Below are 10,320 nucleotides of genomic sequence, written 5' to 3' on the forward strand. Positions count from 1 at the left end.
AAAATTGGCAAACTGTTGGCTAACCAATTGAAGTCTAACTATGCTAAATCCCAAATTAATCAGATTTATAATCAAAATGATCGACTGATACTTGATCATGCGGGGATTAATTAAACCTTCTTTGATTTTTATTCTTCCTTATATCAATCAGAATCTCCTCGAGACTCTAAATATATGAATGATTTTTTAGATAACCTAGACTTCCCTGAGATTTCACAGGATATGTCTTCTATGCTAGATACTCCCATTACCACTGATGAGATAAAGAATGTTATTTCCTCTATGAACCTGGGGAAAGCTCCTGGCCCTGATGGGTTTACCGCAGAATTTTATAAATGTTTTGCACCTTCATTAATCCCTTGGTTCTGTAGGGTTTTCGAGGCTTCATTAAAACTTGGTAAACTTCCCGAATCTTTCAATAGAGCGTCAATCTCTCTAATATTAAAGAAGGATAAAGATCCTGCTCAATGTGCATCTTATAGATCAATATCTTTATTAAATGTTGATTCTAAAATTTTTTCTAAGTTATTAGCAAACAGATTAGTAAAAGTACTTCCTTTTATTATTTCGGAAGACCAAACGGTTTTATTAAAGGTCGTTACTCTTTTTATAACATTCACACACTGTTAAATATTGTTTATACCCCCTCACAAAATGTTCCTGAGTGTGTTATCTCTTTAGATGCTAAGAAAGCTTTTGATAGAGTAGAATGGCCTTACTTATTTAAGGTGCTTGAAATGTTTAATTTTAGCCCTAAATTTATATCCTGGATCAAATTGTTATGTCATTCTCCTGTGGCCTTGGTCCGTACTAACTCTCTAAGATCACCTTTTTTCCCTCTTTTTCGAGGTACTCGACAAGGTTGTTCTCTTAGTCCTTTATTATTTGATATTGCATTAGAACCTCTTGCAATTGCCATTCGAGAATCTCCAAATATTACTGGGATAACTCGGGGCTTAAAGTCCCATAAAATATCACTCTATGCTGATGACTTACTTTTATATATTTCTAATCCTCAAAAATCCATCCCTGCTGTTTTAGAGTTATTAGCACAATTTGGTCTTTTTTCAGGTTATAATTTAAATCTTAGTAAGAGTGAACTTTTCCCGATTAATAAACAACTTCCCTTATATCATAACTTTCCGTTTAAATTGATTAATAATTATTTTTCATATCTTGGGATTAAAATTACTTGTAAACACAAAGATTTATTTAAGATTAACTTTTTACCCTTAATTGACCATATTATTCAACTTTCATCTAAATGGTTCCCTTTATATTTAACTTTGATTGGTCGTATTAATGCAATTAAAATGTTTTTTCTGCCAAAATTTTTATATACATTTCAGGCATTACCGATTTTTGTTCCAAAATCTTTTTTCGATAAAGTTGACTCAAAAATTTCTTCATTTATTTGGCAAAATAAAAACTCAAGACTGGGTAAAATACATTTACAGAAAGCTAAGAGAGATGGAGGTTTAGCATTACCTAACTTTAGATGTTGACTTCCTGGGTCTGGAGTCTGGAGATGAATTTACTTGGTATTTTAGTATTGAAGGCAGAGTTGTGGCTAAAGAGCAATAGTCTTTCTGTCCTGATGCTCCAGAGGAGTGAAGGGCCAGGGCAATGACATCTGCCATAGACCTGTTCCGGTGGTAAGCAAATTACACTGGGCCAAGGTTGAGATGAAGAGTTCAAGTGTCAGATGACAGGAAGTTTAATGTTGCTCTTGCACACTGAAAATAGTTATCCAATCTGCATTTTGACCCTCCAGTGTAAAGACGACAGCAATTCAAACAGCGAATGCAGTCTGTTGAATTGGGAAAATGTTTCATCTAGTAGTTCCCTGGCTGATGAGTAGAGAAAAGACAAAAGGGTGGGTTGAAAGTGCAGTTGAGTGAGGACAGGTCTTATTTCTTTAGCATGATTGTTCACTTCATCAGGGTGAAAGGTGTGAAATGGAAAGACAAGATATCTCTGGACGACAGTGCCAGTGGATGAGAGGTAAATGCAGGAAGCTCTAGTCAGTGCAGCAGGAGAGAAAGAAAGTGAAGTTGCTGATGCTTTAGGCGGAGAAGAAAGCTGAGCTGAGGGCCCACAAGACATAGAGACAGAGTTAGGCTATTCTACCTTATCCTCATAATCTTTGTCTCCCTTGCTAATCAGGAGCCTATCAAGCTCTACCTTAAATACACCCAATGACTTGGCCTCCACAGCCATCTGTGGCAATGAATTCCACAGATTCCTCACCCTCTGGCTGAAGAAATTCCTCCCCATCTCTGTTCTAAGAGGACATTCGTCTATTCTGATGCTGTGCCTTCTACTCCTAGACTCCCTCACGATAGGAAACATCCTCTCCACATCCACTCTATCTAGGCCTTTCAATATTCAATAGGTTTCAATAAGATTCCACCCTCCCCCCATTCTGAACTCCAAATGCTCCACATACATTAACCTTTTCATTCTGAGATCATTTTCCTGAACCTCCTCTGGATTCTCTCCAATGCCAACAAATCATTTCTTAGATATGGGGCCTATCATCATGATAGATCAATGGCAGACGCAATCTCAATGGCTCTCCACACGGCTTTAGACCACTTGAACAACGCAAACACCTACATCAGGATGCTGTTCACCAACTATAATTCAGCATTTAATACCATCGTTCCCACAATCCTGATTGAGAAGTTGCAGAACCTGGGCCTCTGTGCCTCCCTCTGCCATGGATCCTCGACTTCCTAAATGGAAGACCACAATCTGTGTGGATTGGTGATAACATCTCCTCCTCGCTGACGATTAACACTGGCACATCTGAGGGGTGTGTGCTTAGCCCACTGCTCTACTCTCTGTATACCCATGACTGTGTGGCTAGACATAGCTGAAATACCATCTATAAATTTGCTGATGACACAACCATTGTTGGTAGAATCTCAGGTGATGAGAAGGTGTACAGGAGTGAGATATGCCAACTAGTGGAGTGGTGCTGCAGCAACAACCTGGCACTCAACGTCAGTAAGACGATAAAGCTGATTGTGGACTCAGGAAGGGTAAGACGAAGAAACACATACCAATCCTCAGAGAGGGATCAGAAGTGGAGAGAGTGAGCAGCTTCAAGTTCCTGGGTGTCAAGATCTCTGAGGATCTAACCTGGTCCCGACATATCGATGCAGTTATAAAGAAGGCAAGACAGCGGCTATACTTTATTCGGAGTTTGAAGAGATTTGGCATGTCAACAAATACACTCAAAAACCTCTACAGTTGTAGTGTGGAGAGCATTCTGACAGGCTGCATCACTGTCTGGTATGGAGGGGCTACTGCACAGGACCAAAAGAAGCAGCAGAAGGTTGTAAATCTAATCAGCTCCATCTTGGGCACTAGCCTACAAAGTACCCAAGACATCTTTAGGGAGCAGTGTCTTAGAAAGGCAGCACCCATTATTAAGGACCTCCAGCACCCAGGGCATGCCCTTTTCTCACTGTTAACATCAGGAAGGAAGTACAGAAGCTTGAAGTCACACACTCAGCGATTCAGGAACAGCTTCTTCCCCTCTGCCATCTGAACATTGAATCTTAGAACACTGCCTCACTTTTAAAAAAAATATACAGTATTTCTGTTTTAGCACATTTAAAAAAAATCTAGTCAACATACGTAATTGATTTACTTGTTTATCTATTATTTTTTATTTATTATTATTTTTTTCTCTGTTAGATTATGTATTGCACTGAAATGCCGCTGCTAAGTTAACAAATTTCACGTCATATGCCAGTGATAATAAACCTGATTCTGATTCAGTGTCAATCGGCTCGCTATACTCCAAGTGCAGTCTGACCAACATCTCATAAAGCTTCAGTATGATATTCTTTTATACTTGAGTCCTCTCAAAATGAATGATTTCAGTGCATTTGCCTTCCTCACCACCATCTCAACTTGCATGTTAACCTTTAGAGAATCCTACATGGGAACTCCCGTCCCTTTGCATCTGCGATTTCTGTATTTTGTCACGTTGAGAAAACAGTCTTGGCTTTTTGTTCTTTCTACCAAAGAGCATGACTGTACACTTCCCTACACTTTAGAGTATGTCAAGATTCAGCATTGTTGGTGTGCCTAAGGATCTGCAAAGTGGAGCTGTTCGGTACACTGGGTATATAATCAGGAACATTGAAAGCTGAGGTCAGATCAGTCTCACAGCCTGGGGGAAGAAGCTGTTGCTCAGCCTAACAGTGCTTGTTCTTATACTGCGGTACCTTCTGCCTAATGGTAGGAGGTCAAAGAGATTGTGGGACAGAAGGGAGGGGTACTTGACAATAGCAAGGACTCTGCCAATGCAACACTTCTAGTATACAATATGTATACAGATCTGGTATACACTTCAGGTGAAATGCAGGGGCAGGGGGATCGGTGGGGAACCAGCACTGCACGGTATGGATGGCTGTACCAGGACTGATGAGGAAGAGTACAGATGATGAAGGTGCAGTGTTGCCTTCAGATAAAGTGTCGTCGAAGTGTCGATATTGACCAGTAGAAGTTGTTGTTTTGAACTGAATTCCTAAATGTAAATGCTGAAAATAGGGAATGTAGCCTTGTGATAACATTCGATGTCTAATGTGAAGATGGAGAGTATCATGGACGGTGATTGGAGAAGAGTGTGGAAATGATCTTGCTTTCAGGTGCTTAACGAGGATGTGACTGCACTAATGGAACAATAGTAAATATTGCACTAATCAAGACAGATTTAACAATGCTCATGAAGGAATATTTCTCAAACAAACTGTAGTTCAGCTGATAGAGAAAGACAGAGCTCACCAGCCAGGAGAGAAAGAGGATACAGTGAGACATTTCTTCGGCTATCATTTGAGGCCAGAAGACATAGTAGCAGAACTAGATCATTTGGCCCATCAAGTCTGTTCCACCAGTCCATTATTGCCCTCAACCCCATTCACCTGCCTCCTCCCCATAACCTTTGACAGCCTTGCTAATCAAGAACCCATCACCCTTTGCTTTAAATGCTGAACATCACAGAATAAATACTTCTTTTGCTACACTCTGCAAGGATGAATACAACAATGACAAATAAGTTATTCTTGCAAAATGTGTTTTTCTAAACTTGCAGGTGTAATAATTTGTTTATTCGTGCAGGTTTACAGTAGTAATGGATCATTTCCAGCTGGGAATAATGCCAGTTTTCCGTCTGAGATACATGTGCCTCGCAAAAATGGATTGTAGCCTTAATGTAAAAAGAACAAAGTAAGTATACTCAGACAGCCTCCCAAGTAATCCACACAGCAGATTTAATATTTTTCTGTTTAGTGGCTGGTTTATTAGGTACAGCAGTACACCTCTCTTTAATGCAAATATCTAATCAACCAATCATGTGGCAACAACTTAATGCATAAAAGCATGCAGATATGGTTAAGGTGTTCAGTTGTTGATCAGTTCATACATCAGACTGAGGAAAAATTGTGATCTAAGTGACTGACTGTGAAATGATTGTTGATGCCAGATAGGGGTGATTGATTAGAGTATCTCAGCAACTGTTGCTATTCTGCGATTTTTATACACGACGGCCTCTAGACCTAGAGTTTCCAGGGAATGGTGCGAAAAACAAAAAACATCCAGTGAGCCTCAGTTCTGTGGGCAAAACTACCTTGACAATGAGAGAGGTCAGAGGAGAATGGCCAGGCTGATTCAAGCTGACAGGAAGGTGACAGTAGCTCAAATAACCACTCATTACCACAGCGGTGTGCAGAACAGCATCTCTGAACGCACATGTTGAAACCTGGCGTGGATGGGTTACAAGAGCAGAAGACCACAAATGTACACTCAGTGGCTAATTTATTAGATGTAGGGGTATTTTCTGGTTGGTGGCTCATGTTGGTATGTAGTAGGTGTACAGTCAGTGCCTAACGCAATGTCCCATTTTTCACCTGTGTATCTAGTGATTTTGATCATCAGGTCTGATGGGGACATATACTGTACATACCTTGATAATAAATTTACCTTGAAGTGTAGAGGTACTTCACATTACTTCTGTTTTCTTCTGCCCTTGGGCATTGACCTATAAAAATTACTTCTAAGTATCAAGGACTGCTGAGTGTTGAAGGTTGACAGTCATATGACCAATAATGTAATCAACTTAACAGATCTTTTCATTGCCTCTGACTAATTACCAGAAGTAAATTGGTTGAGGTTTGCTACTGAAGTTTACCACTTGTAATTTTGGGGTATGTGGTTTTCAGTTTCATATTTTGTGTTATCATTTCATTAAAATAATTAAGTTCTGTATTGTATCATTTCTTTATTTTCCTTCTGATTCAGGAAAAGGGGGACAACATTGATGAGAAATCAATTCAGCTCATGCAAAGTTTAAATAATCAACTGGAAGAGATGACCACTTTGGACTCTGTTTTGATAAAGAGCACAAGAAGTAGGACCTTTCTCTGTGGGCAGCTCCTCGGTGGATCTACAGACACTCATATTGAAGACAGAAAACAACAAGGACTCTTCACTAGTGGGAGGGTTTGCCAGTTCTGCATGGTAGGCATCGAGATTTAAACTCGAGTTGCAGAGGGATGGAAACCAGAGGTCCAAAACAGATATTTTCCAGTAGCACTTACATTCACAGTGATGAAGTGATCAAACATATCAACTCTTGCCTGAGAATCGACTTGGATCCGCTCCAATTTTCCAGCCAGTGCAACGCATCCACAGCAGATGCCATCTCACTGGCTCTTCACTCAACCCTGGCTCACCTGGACAGCAGATATGCATACATCATGATGCTCTTTATCGACTACAACTCGGCATTCAATACCATCGTTCCCTCAAAACTAATCAATAAGCTTCAAGACCTTGGCCTCAATACCTCCTTGGATCCTCAATCTCCTCACATACAGATCCCAGTCAGTTCAGATTGGTGACAACATCTCCGCAATCTCCATCAGCACAGGGCTGTGTGCTTTGCTGCCTGCTCTATTCACTTTACATTTGTGACTGTGTGGCTGAGCCTTATTGAAGTTTGCTGACGACACCACTGCTGTAGGCCGAATCAAAGGTGCAGACAAATTAGCCTAGAGGTGGGAGATTGAAATTCTTGCTGAGTAGTGCCACAACAACAACCTCTCACTCAATATCCACAAGACCAAGGGGCTGATTATTGACCTTGAGGAGGGAATCAGTGGTCCATGAGCCAGTCCTCCTCAGAGGATCAGAGGTGGAGAGAGTCAGTGACTTTAAATTCCTCAGTGTTTACAAAGATTTAGAATGACACCTAAACCTTTGACAAACCTATAGATGTGTGGTGGAGAGTATATTGACTGGTTACATCATGGCCGGATATGGAAACACCAATGCCCTTGAATGGAAAATACAAGAAAAGTAATGAATTCGGCCCAGTGAACGAACAGTGACCTGCAATAGACTTTTTCCTTAAAATGGGCCCTTTTACTTTTTATTTTCTTTACTAACCCTCTATCCAGATTAAGATTTATAAAGTTCAATCATTTAATTGCATACGGTGTACTATTAGATATTTTGCGGTGTGGATTTATAACTAGGCAACACATCACGCAGCATCCACACAAACGAGATTTCTCAGTTTGGCGGGGCCAGGTGCTGCTTTCCCCGATGTGGACACGTGCTGGCTGAGCCTGAGGGTGACAGAATAATTTGGTGTCGATAATTTTGTTCAACAAAATAAGGTGTTTTTATATAAAAAAAAGTGCTGAGCTTTTGGGATTCTGCCTGCTCTGTAAACGTTGGACCACTTTGAATTGCTTTGTATGGATCATAAACACAAGAGATTCTGCAGATGCTGGAAATCTTGAGGAACACACACAAAATGCTCGAGCTACTCAGCAGGTCAGGCAGCATCTAGGGAGAGGAATCACCAGTTGGTGTTTTAGACTGAGACCCTTCATCCAGACACAGTCCCAATGAGGAGTCTCAGCCCCAAAACATCGACTGTTTTGGATAGCCATCCAAAGCATATAGAAGCAATCATGAAGAAGGCACAGCAGTGTCTTTACTTTCCTGGACAGCAAAGAGAGCGCAAAATATTGAGATAGTGATGTCAAGCAGGTTCAGGATGTCATTGAACATTAACAAACCTCTGCAGAAGTATTGTTGAAGGTATCCTGACTGGTTAGATCATGGTCTGGTATGGCAATTCAAATGTGCTGGGAAGTGAAAAGCTGGAGAGAGTAGTGTTCTCAGTCTGTTACATGACAGGTACTGTAATTCATACCCACCATCAGTCGTATCTATATGAGCTGCTGCCTCGAGGAAAAGATCTATCGTTAAACATCCGCACCATCTGAGAACATAGAACGTAGAAAACTTAGTGCAATACAGGCCCTTTGGCCCACAAATTTGTGCCAAACATGTCCCTACCTTAGAAATTACTAGGCTTACCTACAGTCTTCTATTTTAGTAAGCTCCATGTACCTATCTAAATGTCTCTTTAAAGATCCTATGGTATCCGCCTCCACCACTGTTGCCGTTAGCCCATTCCACGCACTCACCATTCTCTGAGTAAAAAAAACTTAACGCTGATATCTCCTCTGTACCTACTCTCCAGCACCTTAAACCTGTGCCCTCTTGTGGCAACCATTTCAGCCCTGAGAAAAAGCCTCCGACTATCCACACGATCAATACACAATCATCTTACACACCTCTATTAGGTCACCCCTCATCCTCTGTCGCTCCAAGGAGAAAAGGCCGAGTTCACTCAACCTATTCTCGTAAGGCATGCTCCCCAATCCAGGCAACATCCTTGTAAATCTCCTCTGCACCCTTTCTATGGCTTCCACATCCTTCCTGTAGTGAGGTGACCAGAACTGAGCACAGTACTCCAAGTGGCTGCAACATTACCTCTTGGCTCATAAATTCAATTCCACGATTGATGAAGGCCAATACACCGTATGCCTTCTTAACCACAGAGTCAACCTGCACAGCTGCTTTGAGTGTCTTATGGACTCAGACCCCTAGATCCCACTGATCCTCCACACTGCCAAGAGTCTTACCGTTAATACTATATTCTGCCATCATATTTGACCTATCAAAATGAACCACTTCACACTTATCTGGGTTGAACTTCATCTGCCACTTCTCAGCCCAGTTTTGCATCCTAGCAATGTCCCGCTGTAACCTCTGACAGCCCTCCACACTGTCCACAACACCTCCAACCTTTGTGTCATCAGCAAACTTACTAACCCATCCCTCCACTTCCTCATCCAGGTCATTTATAAAAATCACAAAGAGTAAGGGTCCCAGAACAGATCCCTGAGGCACCTCACTGGTGACTGACCTCCATGCAGAATATGACCCGTCTACAACCACTCTTTGCCTTCTGTGGGCAAGCCAGTTCTGGATCCACAAAGCAATGTCCCCTTCGATCCCATGCCTCCTTACTTTCTCAATAAGCCTTGCATGGGGTACCTTATCAAAGGTAAACCCTATCAAAGACATACCAAATCTCACAGCTAACATTAGGCAGGAGGTACAGAGTCCCACATCAACAGGTTTAGGAACAGCTCCTTCCCATCAACTATTTGGTTCTTGGACAAAACTGCAGAACCCTAAACACTACCACAGCACAACAGCACTGTGACAACTTGATCACACTGCACTGAAAGAGACGTTATTTTTCTAATTGTGTTCCTTCTTGTAAAATTTACTGATAATGTAAGGATAATTTAAATTTTCTTGTGAATGCTGTTTACTTGATGCTATGTAAGCATTTCATTGCACCTGTGCACACATAAACCTGTACGCACAATAATAAACTTCACTTTGACTTTGAGTAAATCATGCTAGGTAGCTGTTTGACTGGCCAAAGTTGAGCCCAAACTGAGCTTCAGTGAGCAGATTACAGCTGAGTTAATGTTCTGCATGGGCAGAAAAAGAAGGATAGACTGCTTACCAGGTCTGTAGAATGTTTTATCTTCTCAAGCAAAGGTAATGAAGAAAAAGTCCTGAATATTTATCTATTTTTCACTTTTCACTGTTCAGTCCTGATCTGTTGATCTTCAGAATCTTGAGCACAGGAACCACATATAAAACTACAAGACACAGGAGCAGAATTAGGCCATTCGGCCCATTGGCTCCTCTCCACCATTCCATCATGGCTGATTTATTATCCCTCTCAACCCCATTCACCGGCCTTCTCCCCATAATCTTTGACGCCCTTCCTAATCTACAACCTATCAACCTCTGCTTTAAATATACTCAATGACTTAGCCTCCACAGCCTTCTGTGACAATGGATTGCACAGATTCACCAATGCCTGGCTGAAGAAGATCCACCTCATCTCTGTTCTAAAAG

The 10,320-nt window shown here is 41.2% G+C and overlaps 1 protein-coding gene across 3 annotated transcripts in view; it reads left to right on the forward strand.

The window, feature by feature from the left end:
* Nucleotides 1–9,748, forward strand: part of LOC140188504 (tumor necrosis factor receptor superfamily member 5-like) — a 40,918-nt gene extending 31,170 nt beyond the window's left edge. For all 3 annotated transcript variants that reach the window (XM_072244836.1, XM_072244835.1, XM_072244837.1), the window contains exons 9-10: nt 5,137–5,244; nt 6,316–9,748. The gene's annotated coding sequence lies outside the window, so the exon portion shown is untranslated. The remainder of the gene's footprint in view (nt 1–5,136; nt 5,245–6,315) is intronic.
* Nucleotides 9,749–10,320: the final 572 nt, after the last annotated feature.

Source organism: Mobula birostris, chromosome 27 (genome assembly GCF_030028105.1).
Source record: "Mobula birostris isolate sMobBir1 chromosome 27, sMobBir1.hap1, whole genome shotgun sequence".
NCBI lineage: Eukaryota > Metazoa > Chordata > Chondrichthyes > Myliobatiformes > Myliobatidae > Mobula > Mobula birostris.